Raw genomic sequence first — 16,780 nt, 5'->3', positions numbered from 1 at the left:
ACTGGAGCAGAGATTGTTTTGAGAGACAGCCCTTAAAGCCCAGACTGCTACTCTTTGCTAAATTTCACAATGCTGTGATCGGTGGCCGTCTAAGGAGAAAGAAGATACAGGTTACTAACTAGTAACCATAGATGTGAATGCACTACCTGTACACCCAGTCCTGTGGTGTCTCTGGCGTTTCAGGCAAGCACTTGAGGTACGACAAGCGCGGAGAGTTTACCCTCTCGGGGAAGAGGTTTACCCTCTTTGGTAAACCAAGCACTGACCCGTTCTCTGCTGATTCCTGAAGGCTCCTCCTAAAAACAGAAAAGCTGGGGTCTTAAGGGGTCTGCACAGACCCTCTCGAGGCAATGTCCCGGCTCCCCCTGAACGGCCCACCCAATTTAACAGCCTCTCGCCTGCCGCCGAGTGAACCAATTCCTTCCCCAAGGACGGCAGGGTGCCCGCTGCCCCCGAGGGCACCTACGTCGGATGGTCCCCAAAATCCGCAGGGAGAGGCAGCGGCCGCCCAGGGCCTCGGCTCGCCCTGGCCTTCCGCGGGAAGGTAGGCCCCGCCACCACCTCACAGCCGCGGGGGCCGCAGCCTGGTTTAACCCTTCCCTCCCCCCGCGGCCACCCGGGAGCTGCCCGTTCTGGTGTCCGGGAGGAGGAGGAGGAAGGAGGGGGGTGGGGGTATCCGGAGGTCCCCCCGCACCGGCGCAGGGCGGTGGTCGTTGCTCCTCCTCCCCGTCCCTGAGGGCTTGCCCGGCTACCTGCGGCCGGGCGGCGCTCGCTGGGCGGGCACTCCGTTCCCTCCGCCGCCGGCAGCGCTGATGCGAGCGGCCATGGCGAATCGCCGCCGCCGCCTGTGAACGCTGGAGGGGGCTCTCGGCCGCCTACTCCGGCCGGCGGCTCCCCCTCCGAGGAGGGGGCAGGGTTAGGGGAGGTGCAGCCGCGGTAGCGGGGCGAGCGGCGTCCAGTTCCCGCTCCCCCGGTCTGCAGCCGGCAGCAGGGCTCCCCCCCTCCCCTTCCTCCGTCGCCGCTTGCCCCCTTTCTCCTCAGCGCCCGGCCCGGTGGGCTCTCCCCCGCTGCGAAGCCGGACATGGCGACCCTTCTCCTGCGAGCCCCCCGCTGTCCTCCACCTCCTCCTTCCCCCGCCGCCACCACTCCTGCCGCCGCCTTCTCCTCCTCCTCCCCGCGGAGCTTTTAATGGCTCGGACCTCCGGCGGCCAAGCGCGACTGCCCCTGCACCAGCCGCAGACGAGGAGAGCCGGCGGGAGCCCGCGCAGCCCCAGCCCCGCACACGGTAAGGGCGGCACGGCGAACAATGGGGTGGAGGGGTGGGGAGCGGCAGCGGGTGTCTCCCGCCCCGCCGGGCACCGCGGCGAGGGCTGCGGGGCAGGCGGCGGGACCCGCCCGCGGGGCGGTGAGGGCGTGAAGCCGCCCCCTTTTCCCCCCCAACCCCGGCACGGCGGCCCCTTCCCCGGGCGGTGACAGCCGGCGGACACCCCGCTCAACCCCGCTGTAATCCCATGACGGCGGGTAATCCGCGGGGAGGCACAGGCGCCCGGACCGCCTTCCCTCCCCCGCTTCCCTCAGGCCACCGCGGCCGGGCGGGGAGGCGGCCGCTCAACTTGGTGCCTTTTGTTTCGCCCCCGGGCTGGGACCGGGGTCCGGCCCCAACCCGGGAGCGTCCTCCCGGGTGGTTGTGGAGCCCTTGAGGGGACGCCCGGTTGACGGGCGGAGTTGGCGGGACGGACCGAGGAAGGGCTTTTAGCCCAGGCCAGCAGCCCGCGGGGAGGTTCCGCTCCGGGGGGTGGGAGCCGCCTCCCTCCCCGCCTCGGCCCCGGGGCGGCTCGGGGGAGGACGGGCCGGCCCGGGCCGCTTCCCCGAGCGGCTGTGACGGCCCCCCGCCGGCCGGTGCCCCCTCCGCCTTCACACCCGGGGGCGCGGCGGGCTGGCTCCGGCCTGGTGCTCTCGACGCCTCTGCCGTCGCCTCGCCCGTCCCCGAGCTGGAAAAGTTCGCCGCTTTGGGAACCGAGCGTTTCCCGCTCTGCGGTGTGACCGGCCTCAACGGCCGTGAACCGCCGGGGAAAGTTTGGAGCAAACAGAAGTTATTTTCAGAGCGGGAGCTTGCGTGTAGTAGGCCTTCTCTTTTGTGATTCCCCTGCTTTGCTTTCAAGGCAGATCCAAACTCTGTGGAGTTGGGTTTTTTTGGTTTTTTTTTTTTGTTTTTTTAAACTTGCCGATTTGCTGGCATGAAATAAATGAAACGCGTCTCATATCTTTTTTGGTCACAGCCTTCTTACCCGGGTTTCCTTCAAAGAGATTTGTCCCTGGAGAGTGGAAAGATGATGGCTCTAAAGGAACAGCATCGCTCAGCTGGTTTATTATTCCTGTCTCCCAGATACTTTGACTCTTGCTCCTTGTATTGCTTCCAGTATGTATTTACAGCAAGCAGCTGATGTTGGAATCAAGCCAACAAAAATAAAATTCTGAAGCAGTCTGCTTAAGAAAAGCCCCAAATGTTCTGCTGAATTAAGACACCCTCTTCCCCTGCTTACAGAAGTTTACACGAGAATTGTGGTATCTAGCTAATTAGTGGATCTGAGCCTTTTAAGAAATGGTCCCACGGAGCAAGAAAGGACAAAATCCTCTTAGCTGTGCCTCACGTGTCCGACCTGCCAGGGTCTCGAAGCTCTGCGCCGGCTGACACGACAGGGCACGGGAGCGTTGGGTCTGCCGGGCCTGCTGCGTTGCGTCCTGGGGCTTGTAGTTGCCCTGCACCTCTGTGTGTGCAAGGACTGGGCTGTTAATGCTGCCAGGTGGGAGCCTGTCTTCCCCTTTGCCCTGGCCTTCCCCAGTATCGGAAACATCCGGTGCTGAGCGATGCCTAACAACTCTGGTTTGGGGGTCCCACTTGATGTTTTTGCTTTCTAAGTCGGAGCTTTGTCCTCTTAGGTATGGTTTTGCTCTAGGATTGGGTAGTCTCTTTTCTTTCCTTTGCAAATAGCAAAGATGAGGGGTTATACATAATATGCTGAATTACGATGGCTATTTTTGAAGGCTTAGACATTGCTATATCAGCCCAAACACACTGTAAATTCTTTTATCCCCATGAAGCTAAGTTCAAATGTCGCTGCGGACGGGATCGTTGGCAGTAGGGCCAACTGTCGTCATCATGGGAAGGGTCAGAAAGCTGTATTTCTCTGCTCATTTTTTGCAGTATCTTGTGTATAGCCAATTAAATTGTGTTGCTTTTCTTCTACCCTCTGTTGTCTTGAATAAACCAAATAAATTAGGAAAGTGGGCAGAAAGTGTAACACACAATGACATAGAACTTTAAAATGTCAAAAGTTGGTAAGAGATTGAATGTGTAATACCAAAGCCTGTCATTTCTTTAACGGCTGGACTTCAAATTAGATTTTTTTTTTTTCCCCTCTCCCCAGGTTGACACGGTTCATTAGTCATTTTGTAATCAATATCTTAAAGCATGCTACTTGTAACCAAACTTTTTTAAAGAAAATTGTGGATGATAAATGACCAAAGGGGAAACACTGCTTAAATGTGATGGCTTGAAAAAGAAGAGGGAAAGACTTGCTTTAGGAGATGTATTTCTGCACTAAAACTCAGATAGAAAATTCAGAATTTATAGCGCTGTTCAGTAAATTTTCCCTGCTGATTTTAGATTAATTTGACTTAGGAAAAAAATCCAAACTTCCACTTAAGAAATTAATATATGATGAAAATTAGCATCTCTTTTTAAAAAATATAAAAATTCTTGACACTGATGAATATGAGGCTCCCAGTGCTTTTAGATGATATATGCTTCGTGAGGTAGCTATGCAGAAGAAATGCTTCTCTGGTTGAAAATATCTTTGCATTAAGTCTTTGGCTTGCTCTTGGGCACAGCTTCTTAAAAAGGACTGACTGGTGCAGTGACTCCCAAACTGGGATCTGTTAGGGCATGAAGCTGGGGAAGAGGGTCCATGAGACAGTCTTGTTTTTGCAGGGTTTGCAGCGATGAGTTGGCTGGTGGGCAGAGAAATTTCAGGGCTGCCAGTGGGCTAAAGAATCATGTCCAACGTTGCCGGCTGAGTGTGTCCCTCAGGTTTTGCAAGGTGGAAACCTGTGCAAAGACCGACGTTATGTCTTCTCTGGTTGTTAATGGTTGTCTGCCCCTCTTTTCCCGAGACTGGAACTTGAAGCGCGGGTCAGTGCTCTGACCTCGTCCTCCCCTCTGCTTCGCTTGGGGAAATGCAGATGTGCGCCTTGCTGCATCCAGAGCTTCACTTCAGTAGAATTGACTCGACTCATTGACTCGACTCATCTTTTTAAACTTGCGTTCGTCATTAGGAAGTATTTTTTGCAACTGTAGGATTGGGTTGCAAAACCAGATTAGATACATAAATGAAGTTCTAGTGGATGTTTTCTGCAGTTAAACCTCTGTATTACTAATCTTGGTTATGTTCCAGTGCAGAATCAATTTTGTAATTGATATATTTGTGTTATACTTTTCATGTTGTACTATGATGTTAGTGATAGGGACTAAACTTACTGGTTTTGGTTTCTAGTTTGGGGGTTTTTTTTCCACTGTTTTTTCATGATGCTTGTCTGTGCCAATGTCCTTATTTTATATTGTCTTTTTTAGAAAAGCATGATAAAAATGCTGTTTATTGAATTCGAGTCCACCAACTTGTCCTGCTTTTTCTGTTTCTTCTTTTAGAAATCGGCATATTTATCTTAAAAGGGCCTTTGCAGACTGGTAGTTGCTGACGGGATGGTGAGGTTTACGGTTTACAGAGGGACTGCTGAATTAGGGAGTGTAAAGGGGCTGCTTGCCTTTCTGCTTGTAAAGGCACAGAATACTAATTACAGAGGTATAAAAGGTCATCGGGCTCAGTCAGCTTTGAATTTGTGCAAAATGTCAGTAAATTTGGCCTGCAGAAATGTAGGCAAATCAGACAATTAGGTCAGTCTGTATCAGATGTGGGCAATAACTTGTTAGTAATCAATTGCAGCATGATGAGCTTTTTAGCCCTGTCTGTAATGAAGTAGGCAATTAAATATGATGGGAAATGAAAATATGATAGGCCTTTTGGGGGATTTGAGAAACAGGGTATGCAACTGCATATTTTATTTTTTTTTCAGTCTGGAAATATAAATGGGGGAAACTATTTGTAATGTTTGGTTGTCAAGAAGGACTTAAAGAGAAAAAGAGTGGTGACTCTGTTAGTTGGTACTCAAATAAAAAGGAGCTTTGTTGGTGAAGTTCACGGAGGTGCTACAGTTCTGTTTTCTGTTGATCTCAGAGGGAACCGTGATTTTTGTAATGTGCCCTTGAATGTTACGCAATAAAGTCTGCACAGTAAAGTCTGGGGTTTGTGTCATTGTATAAAATGAAGGAAAGAACTTTCTCAAGCCATTAAATCTGGATACGGTGGTTTGCAGTAGAAGATTTCTGTACAATACTTATTTGTGAGGAACACTTGAGGAGTTGGGTTGTATTTCAGTATAAGGCAGGGACGGTGTTTCCAGACTGTGTTTTCTTTCCCAGGCTGTAAATCGGGTGTAGTGGTAAGGCCCACTGAAGGGTGGGAGACCATGTCTCTGAGGCGGTGTTGCTGGTTCCCTGATTGATGATGCCTTGCCTGTGCAGCGCTCTGCTGCTTGCCATTAAAATCAGGTTTTTTTTGGTACCTTGGCATCAGTGCTGGAGGTTGCTGTCCCGTGGTACAAGATTGCTCAAATGAGTAGTAATGTTAACGATAATTTCCCTCCCAGTTTCCTTCCAAATATGCTGACTTGAGGGGCCAAAGTAATGGTTTGGGCCTTGCAGGGTGACTGAATTTTCCATAATGAAAGAACAGTAAGAGACTATTATACTACAATTTGATGTGTAATTCTACTGTCCTATAAGGCTCTTTAAATTGCCGTTTCAAGCTCTCTTCTTCATTGGGTATGTTAACACAGAAGTTAAAAGGGTAAGTTGTGCAACCAAAGGGGACCTCTTCTCCTCCCCCAAGGTCTAAGTCTCCCCAAAGCATGTATTTCTATAATACACAAGGTATTACAGAAATTCTGCAGCTGGAGATGTATGATATAGACAGCTTCGAGGAAAAACTGTGACTTTGTGAACAGAGACATGAGTAGCGAGCCATTCCTGCTTGAAACAACTGGGTTGGAGTGCCGGCAGTACGCTCGGTTTACACAGAGGAAATAGGACTGTTGCCTCTGGGATGAGCTGCTTGGGTGCCTGGATTGTCTCGTACGAAACACTGCTAGGTACTTACTGGTAAACTGGAAAACCTAGCAGTGATTGGCAGGAGTTGATACTGTTGGCTGCTTCCTTCTCCAGGCTGGGGCTTCTGCTGGCCACTGTCAGCCTTTCTGCGTCTTTCACTCCTGATTATTGCAGGCCCAGTGGTTTGATCGCTGGCCACTAATAATACTGACGACTGCATCTCCTTAAGCAAGGACCCTTATTTTTGGTCACTTGCACCACAGGCACCGGTCAAGAAGACACTTGTCAATTTATTCAAATGGCAAATGTGGCACAAAGGGTCTAGCTGTTCAGTAACCTGTGTACATTTAATTGGCTCTTTTTCCTCCGCATCATGGATTTTTCTGTTGGTTACGCTCTCTCAAATGTTTTGGTTTTTTTTTTTTTTTCTGTGCCTGGATCAAGCACGTGAGCTGCAGACATTGTGCGTTCATTTCTTCCATCTCTGAATGTTATTTTTGGACGTGTCCCAGCCTCCCTCTCCCCACTGAACAATACCAAAGGTGTTCCACAGGGACCTTTGCTAGCCCAGCCATGGAGCACCGGCAGGCCGCTCGTTAGTCTTTTATGTCACTCCTTATCAGTTTTACCGTGAAACTCCCTATCGCTTCGGTTGCACATGTTAGAATAATTAGGCTTCCTGTTCGGCAGGTTTGTATGGTGATGATTTTGGCCTGAAAGTTCAGGGGAGGGGAAGGTTACTGTTGAATTCTATAAAATGGTAAGTATATCTTTGGTAGTTACCTTTTTCCATTACGGAGTGAGTTTCAAACATAGTGTTGCACAAAGAGAGGTAGCAATGCCAAGCAGACTTTCACGCTACTTATATAGGAAGTGTTTTCTTTTGCACTGGTAAATAAGTGAAAATAAATCTTAAAAATAAACTGCTTTTAAGAGGAAAAGAGAGAATGTGGTGATACTGCTATTCAGTTGGAACCGGGCTTCCCATCATTCAGAGGCTCTGGGAACACAGCGGGTATCAGACGGGCTTGGAGCATTTCCCTGGCCACCCTGGTCTTCCTACGATTATGGGAAGGGAGGATGGGAAGGGATGTCTTCCAGGGCTTGAGGAGTAATTTTTCTGTTCTTCCATTCCTCTCTCTCATTTCTCAAATTATCCTGGAGTTTGCTGCTGCTTATGGCTTACCATCAAAGTGAAATGAATTTGATTTGCTTTTATTTTGTTAATTCTCTCCAGTCTTATGATTGCAATAACAGTGATTACAACTAAGAAGGCTCTGCCCAGCTCTTGCTTTGGTTGCAGTGTCTTTTTCAGATTAAGGAAAAATATGATTTGTTTAGTTTGTTCTGCCTGAGGTTATTTTCTCAAACATCAAGGCTAAAAAGGAAGGTAAAGCTCTTGTCAAAGTAAGAATCTGCAGTTGTGTTTTTTGTCAGGAGTTTCCTATTTTCCAGGGAACAGTTAGTATTCAGGCTCTTAAGGATATGAAAAATATTAAAGGGAGAATGAGGAAAGGGAGTTTCAGTTACTGTACATTTTGGAGAATTGAGAGTTTGTACGACTTCATGTACCGAGTTTCAATACATTATAGATAAAGTGAAAGTTTTTTTTTTTTTTTAATGTATGTGAACCTGTAAGATTGCCTCCAAGGAAGCAATTTTCAGTCTTTATATTTGAAGACCTCAGCTCTTATCTTATCTTTGTGGAAATTCATCCTGAAAATCTCTGTTTAGCATTGTGTTTGCAAGACCTGAAACAATTCATGTTTACCTTTAAGATATTAAACATTCAGTGGTTTTGTTGTTTTTAAACAGAGGCATCAGTATGTGCATGTAGGAAGATCAACTGTGTGGTTGTGCTCCTGTTACCTGTGGTGTTCATTAGCCATTTTTTACAGCTTAGTTGAATTAACCAGTGTAATGTGGAAAATAAAATTGTTTAATGTTTTGGTGCAGAGCACAATGTTTTCCCCTTGTGTCCTTTAAAATGTTGAGCCTAATTTTCAGTACTATGAAAAATAAAATACTAGAAAGCATGAAAAGAAATAGAAAACAAACAAATGGAGAAGATACCTAGAATGTATGGTCAATAAATATTGAACCTGAAGCTAGCAGAAAATATCCTCAAAGTGCCTCAATTGCAAATAAATAAGCAAAACAAAGACAAAGCAGATGGTGTGATAGTATTGCAGTGGAGAGAAGGGCAAGTGGCTCTGCCATTTGAATATAAAAAAGGTTTTAAAAGGTATTCTCATTAAGTGCTGCTCACAGCTCTGCGTTCACTAATAATGTTTGAATTTTGAGATAAGTCACAAACAGCACAGTTCCGAGGATACAGGATCCATTTGCCTAAAACGTGTGAGTTGGACATGAGAAGAATTTCTAAGTAACCTGCAGGAGAGGAAAAGTTGCTGATGATAACTTTATTGGACAGGTTTTTCCATCTCATTTTTTTAATATTATTTCCAATCAAGGCCTGAATGGCAATGGTGCCTCTTTGTTTCTGAGTATTCTCTGTCTACACCTCAGTAAACTGTTGGGCAACTTCAACCACGTTAGACAAACAGTGAAGCTTAATTAAAAAAAAACAAGTGCTAGGATGGAGGAGAGACACAATCACTGCAGCTGTTGCTGGAGGTCATCTGCGTTGCCCGTCAGCTGCCGGGTCAGCACGTGCGTTGGCTGGGCAGTCGCACAGGTATCGCTCAAAGCAATGGCAGCCTCATGCTGTCTAATTAGTGGTGAGTAAATAGGAAAGTGTCGAGAGAGGGGTCAGGAAGGCTGGCAGGACAGGAGGTGTGTGGCAGAGCGAGCCGTGCAGCAGCTAGCTTTCCGTTGTGCGGGGGCTGAGGGAAGAGCATCAGTTGGGTGGAAGCCGATTTTTATTAGCTCTGTTGGTCACCAGGCATGAGCACGGTTACACAGAGGCTCTGAGTGGGGAGGAAACAAACCTAGCGCTAATGAAACCTGGCCAGAAAGTAAAATCTTTATCAAAAACCTTGGCCACATTGACTCTAAGCACAATTTCCCACAGCTATCTGGAAATGCTTCCTGTAGCCGTGAAGTCGCGTGCTTTTATCCAATGAAGCTGTGGTGCAAGAGCAAGATATCTGTGTGAAGTTTACCTCCAGTTGTCCAGCTTTTGAAGTGCAAATCAAGGACTATTGCAGATTCTGAACTAAGAAATTATCCATCAAGCAATACCTTGAAAGTGAGCATTTCTCCCTTAATTTTGTGTGCAGTGACTGCACACTATGGCACCAGAGAAATCGTTGGAGCAGTTTCTAGTTGTAATAACGCTTCAAGGATCATTTGAAGCAGTGGACGAGCAAATGACATTTGATGGTAGCTGTCTGCTTGAGAAAACCCAACACAGAGAAGCCTTTCCTGTCCCCCTGAATGAAGAGAAGGTACGTGATGGAGGAGAGGTAGGGACTAACAGCGGCATGCTACAAGCGTATGACTGAAAAATTAGATCACCGTTGTGATGGAGTAGCGTGTATGTATGTTTTTGTACATATGAGGAGAAGATGGAGTTCTGAAGCATTTTCTTTTTCTGGAACCAAGTTGTAGACTTTTCTTTTTCCTCTGTTTTTTAAAAAAACAAACAAACCCAACAATCCGTGTATTCAAGAAAGTTCAGACGTGTTTGTGAAAGCATTAAAACTGAATGCAGTATTGTTCTTAATCAAGTATTTGCTAGGGTTGCTTTGACTCCCTTAGATCTGTTGGTAAAATTTCATTGGGCAGTAGATAAAACTACTGAAATTTTTCTTCAAAGTTGTTTTCCTTAAAAGTGAGAGTAATATTTGAAAACACATATGTTACTATTTAAAATACTTAAAACGTAGAATAGGTGATGTGATGGGAACAGCTAATACACAGACAAAGAATAACCTAATTAAAGTAGGTAGCTGTAAGATGGTGAGCTCCCAGTGTCGTGTACAGAAAATAACAGGGAGAGCTGGGTTATGCCCCTTCATCTCTGGATTCAGATTCTCTCCAAAATCAGTGTGCTATGAGGATATTTATAGCTGCAGAATTAGATGATGTTTGTCCTTCAAGAAAGCTCAAAGAATTTTCATTTTAGTGTAAAGGTAATTCAGTTGAAAAAATTCCGAAGAGAGTCTGTATCTGCTTTTCTGCCTGCAGTTTGTCAAAACAAACTGCCTCCTCCAACCTGAACAAAGTTCCTTGGTCTTAAAAGCACTCTAGGATTGGAACTGAAGCTTGCGTGTGTGCTGTGAAGGGAAAAAGGTAGCTGTACAGCTAAAAAATGTCTACAGGAAAACGCGAAATGCTTCTAAAAGTTTTAAAGCCTTGTATCCGCAGTGTTTCTGGGCTAACCTCGGAGCAGAATGAATTTTAGAGAATGGTGATCTGACAACAGTTCCAGCTTGGCAAGGGAAATGTGATTTGGAGACATGGAAGACAAAATTAATCAGAATAATAGGTCTGGCCCTTGCAAGTAGATTGAGCCCAGTGAAATTAGTGTCTGAAAATTAATATAAAACCAACCTGATAATACAAAACAGGACCTAAGAGGATGTTTGAAAATCTGCGAGTAACGCCAGGATTTTTCTGCAGAGGAGTTCCCAGGAGTGGAATAAGAATATCTGCTGTTGTTTTCCCATAAAATATTTGAATTGCAGTGAGCAACCCCACTGCACTCGTGTGCATATGTTTCCTGTTGCAATCAAGTGACAGTTTGACTCAGCTTGGAAAAGGCTGAAATGCCTGAGAGCTGGGTTGTACAGAATCAGCTGGGTAAAAGTTTCCTAAAGTCTTTTGGCAGTGTCTGACTTCTGTGAAATAAAATATGCTGCAGCGATTTATAGTTTGTATGGGTTTCTATTAACTGATGATTGAATTTATTCTCAGCATTAAGTTGCTTGTCTGTGACAAATCCTGGAATAGCCAATTTTTTATTTTTTTCGTTAGACTTCCAGGCTAAATTTAATTGGCATCTCTTCAGGAGGACGAGCTAGTCTAAGGAAAGTTTCGTAACTCCTTCTTTGGTATTCCTCCAGTAAGGCCTGATCCTTTTTTATCTACCCAGCTTAAAGCTTGAGGGGACGATAAAGACTCAAATCAATTGAAAGTAATTGCAGCTAGATAATCAGGCATAGTTTTGTTTAATTTACAGTGTTTATTTAGTGCTCTCCTGTTGAGGAAGTTTAATCAAATTCCTCGTGCTGTGGCGGACTGCAGGGAGGAATAGCAGTGATCCGGGTGCTCGTTTTGAGGGCTCTACCGTATGTATATGTAGTTTTGCGTTTGGGAAAGAAAAATTTTTAGTAGCTGGTGCGGCAGCTGGAGTGGTTCCTCTGTGACTAGGCATGGAGACACAGAGGGCTCTCTCTTGGCTGGGTGCTTTTGGTGGGGCCAAGCTTGGCTCCACATTGATGCCCTTAAAGCATCAACAGAGAGGAGCTCCACTTTAATTTTAAAGTCACATAGGTGACTTTAGGTGAAATGAGTCCTCTGAATGTTAATACAGTGAATACAATTGTGTTAGTACGACATCCCTGCTACTTTGGAACAGCCTTTAGAAGCTCTTGGCTCACTGCTTGTTGGTTTTACTTCTTCAAGTGTGCTGTGTTACTGTGCTCGTCTCTGAGGGCCGTGTTGGTGGTGCCCGATGCGATATTACACCGTGCAGAGCTGGAATCCTTAACCCCCGAGTCTGAGAGCATGCATGCTATGGGACAGCTTTGTGCTGTCTTCTTCAGGGAGTACGATTTGATAGGGAGAGCTGAAGAGCAAAAGTCTTGGCCTTTGAATGCATGAAACGTCGCAGGGGGTTATCCTTACCCCATACGCAATTAGTTCATGTCAGTGGGAAGAAGAGTAACCCATTTCTTTGTGCCTGTTTCTTTTGTCTACCCTTCATTTCTACCTTTTCCCCCCTCTTTCAGTGTTTTAGTAGTGTGTCTTTTTTTTTTTTTTTTTTTTTTTTTTTTTTTCCTGCTGATTTGCTAATAAGGCTGAATTTCTTTCAGGGTGAAAGAAAAACATGATGTAAATCAAGGTCCTCTGATTCTATTTTTGCACATCATGTGTGCTGCTATTGGCAATCCTGGGAAGAACCATTCCTCTGTCTTAATTTTAACAACGTTTTGTGAGCAAAAAATAAATCCAACAGTACTGTCGCCATTGCAAGGCTAAGATTAAGGAAATGTATTTAATCCTTAGAAATTAATGAGTATATGGCTTTTCTTCTTAAAATAAAGGGCAAAGAGTCATCAATCTGAATCCTTCCTTTAAGGATGATGCTACTTCTAGGAGGCTTTCGGGAAGTAAGAATTTGGTGTTCTCCAAACCTGACTGTATTGATTACTTGCACAATATCTACTTCTCTTTCCTTCTTAAATTCTATGCATGTTTTTATTTCCCAACCTCATTTTTTTAATGCACTTATTATCTGTGACAGCATTCTATAGTATTTATTCATAATGCCTGTATTTATCTTTTCCATTGACAAGGCAAATGTGATGAAAGGACACGGTTTGTTTTGTTTGGTAAGCCTATAGCCAGAACTGTTGCTGGTGTAGAGACCCAGAACTTGTTAGCTGTTTACTTACATCTTCAGTGAAAGTGTAAGTGTGTTTACAGTTTTGAATAATATTCTCTTTCCTTTAGTCCTACAGTTTTCTTTTACTCTGTAATGGAAAGGACCCTTTATTCTGACTGATGATTACCCTTGATGTTACCTGCTTCAGTTTTTGTTTGGTGATTTGTAGGGTGAGGTTCCTGTTGTTTCCGTTGCCTACAGAGCTGTATTTTCAGTGATTGACTGAAGGACGAGTTTTGGGTAACTGCAGGCTTGAGCCAGTGTTTGTAGGAATCTTGGCAATGGTCCCAAATTGTAATTAGTGTATCTATAATCTGATTCAAGGCTGCTCCCTGTAAGGACTGGTGTTTTTGTTCAAGCTTCTTTCAGATGTCTTAAATACCACTGCTTCCAATAAAAGAAAAAGAAAATCTATGGCATAGTTTTCGATCTCATTATTGGGGATTTTTCCTGATGGTAAACTGGCCTGTGTAAAACTACTCTAATTCTTCCTAAAGAAAGGAAAGACTTGGAGAGAATGTTCAGTAAGGCCTGTTGTGACAGGACTAGGGGTAATGGTTTCAAAATAGAGGGAGGTAGATTTAGATTAGATATTAGGAAACAAATTTTTTACAGTGAGGGTGGTGGAACAGTGGAACAGGTTGCCCAGAGAGGTGGTGGATGCCCCATCCCTGGAAACATTCAAGGCCAGGCTGGATGAGGGTCTGAACAACCTGATCTAGTGGGGGATGTCCCTGCTTCTTGCAGGGGGGTTGGACTAGATGACCTTTGAAGGTCCCTTCGAGCCCTAACCATTCTATAATTCTATAAATCTTTAAGCTTCCTGTTCAACTTGCAGACCACATCCCTTACGTGCCCCTACACTTTATTATCCTACACATGATTCGTTGCCTTGCTGCTCTGCTGTGGCAGTCTCCCCTTGGTTCCCTGGAAAGTTTTGGTTCTGCTTTGGGTTTTCCAGTTCTGGTACAGAGTTACCTGCTGGAAGGGGCCCTTCCAGAGAACCCCCTGTGCGGGGATTCGCCTTCATGGCACCTGGCTCTCCAGAAAGATCCTTTGTAACCTAGTTGCTGGACCAGTAGATCCGTCAGTCTCTCTTTTCACTTCTGAATTTTAATACTTCTTCTCTAACTGCTATAAAATAGTCTATACATGTGTTTTCATGACATGTAATTACTCATTTTTATGCCAAGCTAAAGCAGTTAGTGATTAATAACTTGAAGGTTCCCATTTTGTTACCATATACTTGGTCACTTCATCTGTGTTAGTAAGGCATGATGACCTGTTTTGGTTAGTATGTCTCTGTTTTTTGAACTGAAGGATGATAGCAGAAGCGTATCTTGGAATTTCTTGGATATGCTAGAGACAAAAAAGGGAAATAAAATGCCAAATATTAGTGAGGCATGGATTCTGTTCTGTAAGATGTTAGAAGCATGTTAGACTATGAAAGCTTTAAAGCATCGCTCTTGTTTTTTAAAAACTATCTTTAGTAAGGAGTCCATTTATACACTTCTGATCATTTAAAGACCCTATACTTTCGATCATTTTAAGACCCTTCAAGCAAGCCTGACTTTGCTCCAGGAATTCAGTAAGATGCCAAAATGCCTTACATCCATTAACAGAGGTTCTTTGCAGCCTAGCAGTATGTATTCCTTACTGACCGAGAAAGCCACTAATTTTTTATTTTATTTTTTTTTAAATGAGTGCAACTTTGAAGGCTTCTCACTGAACAAATCCATTAAGAGAGCTCCCTAAAGGATCAGAACATGCAAAAAGTCAGTGTCACTTTGCAAGCTGAGGGCTATGGTAACATACTGTTTATTTTCCCCTAAAGCAATACTGCATTTGTCTGTTCTGCCAGCCCTTCATGCTCAGAATTTACTAATTAGTGGGAAAAGACTTTAAAGGGATTGAATATCATACTCTTTTTTTTCAATATTATGTTGTCTTCCTTTTAAAAAAGATCCAGTTTCTTCCTTAACTTACAAGATCTGATGATTTCATAGGTAGTTGTTGTTTATGCATTTCCCCATCTTAAGCAATTTAGATGACAAGAAAGCCATCAGCCTCCCAAATTGTACACATAATTAGTATTCCCTGACTACCAACTAGTCCTAGTAGTCGCAAGACTCATACTTTGTTGCAAGAAGGGTGAAAATGTCAGATTCGTGGCTGTGTTATCTGCTTTGTTCCGTAACAACCTCAGTGGCTTTTCTAGCAGTTTTTTTTTTTTTGAACTTGACTTGGTGAATGAAGAAGCGCAATTCACTTAGAGGCTGAACTTTCTGAGGTAATGATACAGGAAAAACTGTAGGCTTAGTAAATGGGGATGAAACCCAGGATCCATCAGAGCAAACCCAGGAGATAATGCGAATGGCGAAACTGCAGGGCGTGCTCTTGAACACAGCGGATAACTGAAAGGTAGGAACGGTTTATCCTCCGTCCGCAGGATGCTCCTTGCTGTGTTGTACAGGCTGAGAATAGCGTGGTTTTCCCAGGCATGCCAGAGGTGATCTGGGGAATTTTTACTGGGAGAAGGGGAGAATTAGGACTTGCTAGACACCAGCATGTAGTGCTGCATGTGGCCTTTTTCTTTACTTTTTTATTTCCCACCTCTTATAGTCCTTTACTGCAAAGATTAAGTGTGTTGGTAGCTTTTCAATATTGTGGTACAGTTACTGAGCAAAATGAGTTCTATTTCTGTAATCTATAACAGCAAGTAGAGCTTATTAAAATTATTGCAAGGCTAGAAAATAGACTGATTTATATTTAGAGTTTATTTTAGCATAGTTAGGACTTCAGATCCTTTCTGGTGTGAACCTTTTATTCTACATATGAGTTGCTGTGTGCAACTTGGATGATTGCACACGTTCCAGGGATTGCTTGTTACCTTCCCTGAAGTGTTCACCTGGCTGGTCGGTTAAAACTTGCCGTTGGTACCGTAGTCATCGTCTCCTCCGTGGTACCATTTTATAAATACTTGAAAAGTTGGTTTAAGTTGCCTCTGTGCAGCCTTCTCTTGATTTCTGCAGAAATACCACTTTTTTTTTTTCAGGCAGAAATATTCCAGGTGGCACTTCTTAGAGGCGCAGGAGGGAGAAGGGGTTTGCATGCCTCTTTTCAGGTAAATGGGCTCTCTTCCAACGCTTGCTGCTCTGTGCTTGATTCCTGGATAATTCACCTTGCTGAGAAGGGTCCTTGTCTGCACAGTCAGCCAGAATGGCTGGTGTTCTTTGGCTGCGTCCAACTTCAAATTCAGCCTCTGCTGAGAAGTTTAGCTGTATTTTCACTTTTGTAACCTTAAAAAAACAACTAGATGTAGAAACATGGAAACCATTAAGATTTCTTTCCAAAGCAGGGAAGCGTTACAGCATTCTTATAGGCTGATTTTGCAAAGATAGGCTGGGAATCTCCTGTACCACAAAACCTTCAGTTACGGTGTCTTGTCCTGTGGCCTGGTTGAAGCAGAGCACTGGTTTTAGGGCTGCTGCACACCGTGTCTCCGTGTGCGCTTCCTTGGAGCCCCGTGGAAATCCATGGGCTCTGCTGGGACAGCCTGGAGGCTGTGTGGCGTCCCTGCTGTGGCAGCGCAAGTTTGGACAAAACTGAAACGGGGACCTGTGGAAGCACGGAGAAACTGGCAAAGAAAATTTTAGAATCATAGAATGGTTCGGGTTGGAAGGGACCTTCAAAGGTCATCTAGTCCAACCCCACTGCAAGGAGCAGGGACATCTCCAACCAGATCAGGTTGCTCAGAGCCCCCTCCAACCTGGCCTTGAATGTTTCCATTTTGAACTGCTTGATTGTGTTTTTTTTAAGTAGTATGGGAGGTCGGATCCCGAATGCTGGCAGCAGTCTCCTCGTATTTCTCCAGGATTTTGGGTAGAATTGTTTCAGTTTGGAAGCAACAACTTGGAAAGGTTAAAACTGGAAATGTGAGATGGCTGTAATGTTTAATACAGAGCTTGTGAAGTAGCAGAGCT

General features: G+C 44.9%; 1 protein-coding gene across 5 annotated transcripts in view; it reads left to right on the top strand.

Annotated features, from left to right (window-relative positions):
* Window positions 1–961: 961 nt before the first annotated feature.
* Window positions 962–16,780, top strand: part of FARP1 (FERM, ARH/RhoGEF and pleckstrin domain protein 1) — a 217,377-nt gene continuing 201,558 nt past the window's right edge. For 4 of the 5 annotated variants that reach the window (XM_086771247.1, XM_086771262.1, XM_086771254.1 and 1 more), the window contains exon 1: window positions 962–1,285. The gene's annotated coding sequence lies outside the window, so the exon portion shown is untranslated. Of the gene's footprint in view, window positions 1,286–15,852; window positions 15,922–16,780 lie in introns of all 5 variants that reach the window. The other variant, XM_086771240.1, reaches the window with a different exon arrangement.

Source organism: Chlamydotis macqueenii, chromosome 1, assembly GCF_036417535.1.
Source record: "Chlamydotis macqueenii isolate bChlMac1 chromosome 1, bChlMac1.mat, whole genome shotgun sequence".
In the NCBI taxonomy this organism is placed as follows: Eukaryota; Metazoa; Chordata; class Aves; order Otidiformes; family Otididae; genus Chlamydotis; species Chlamydotis macqueenii.
Note: the sequence above shows the minus strand (reverse complement) of the source record. Positions and strands in the feature narration are given on the sequence as shown.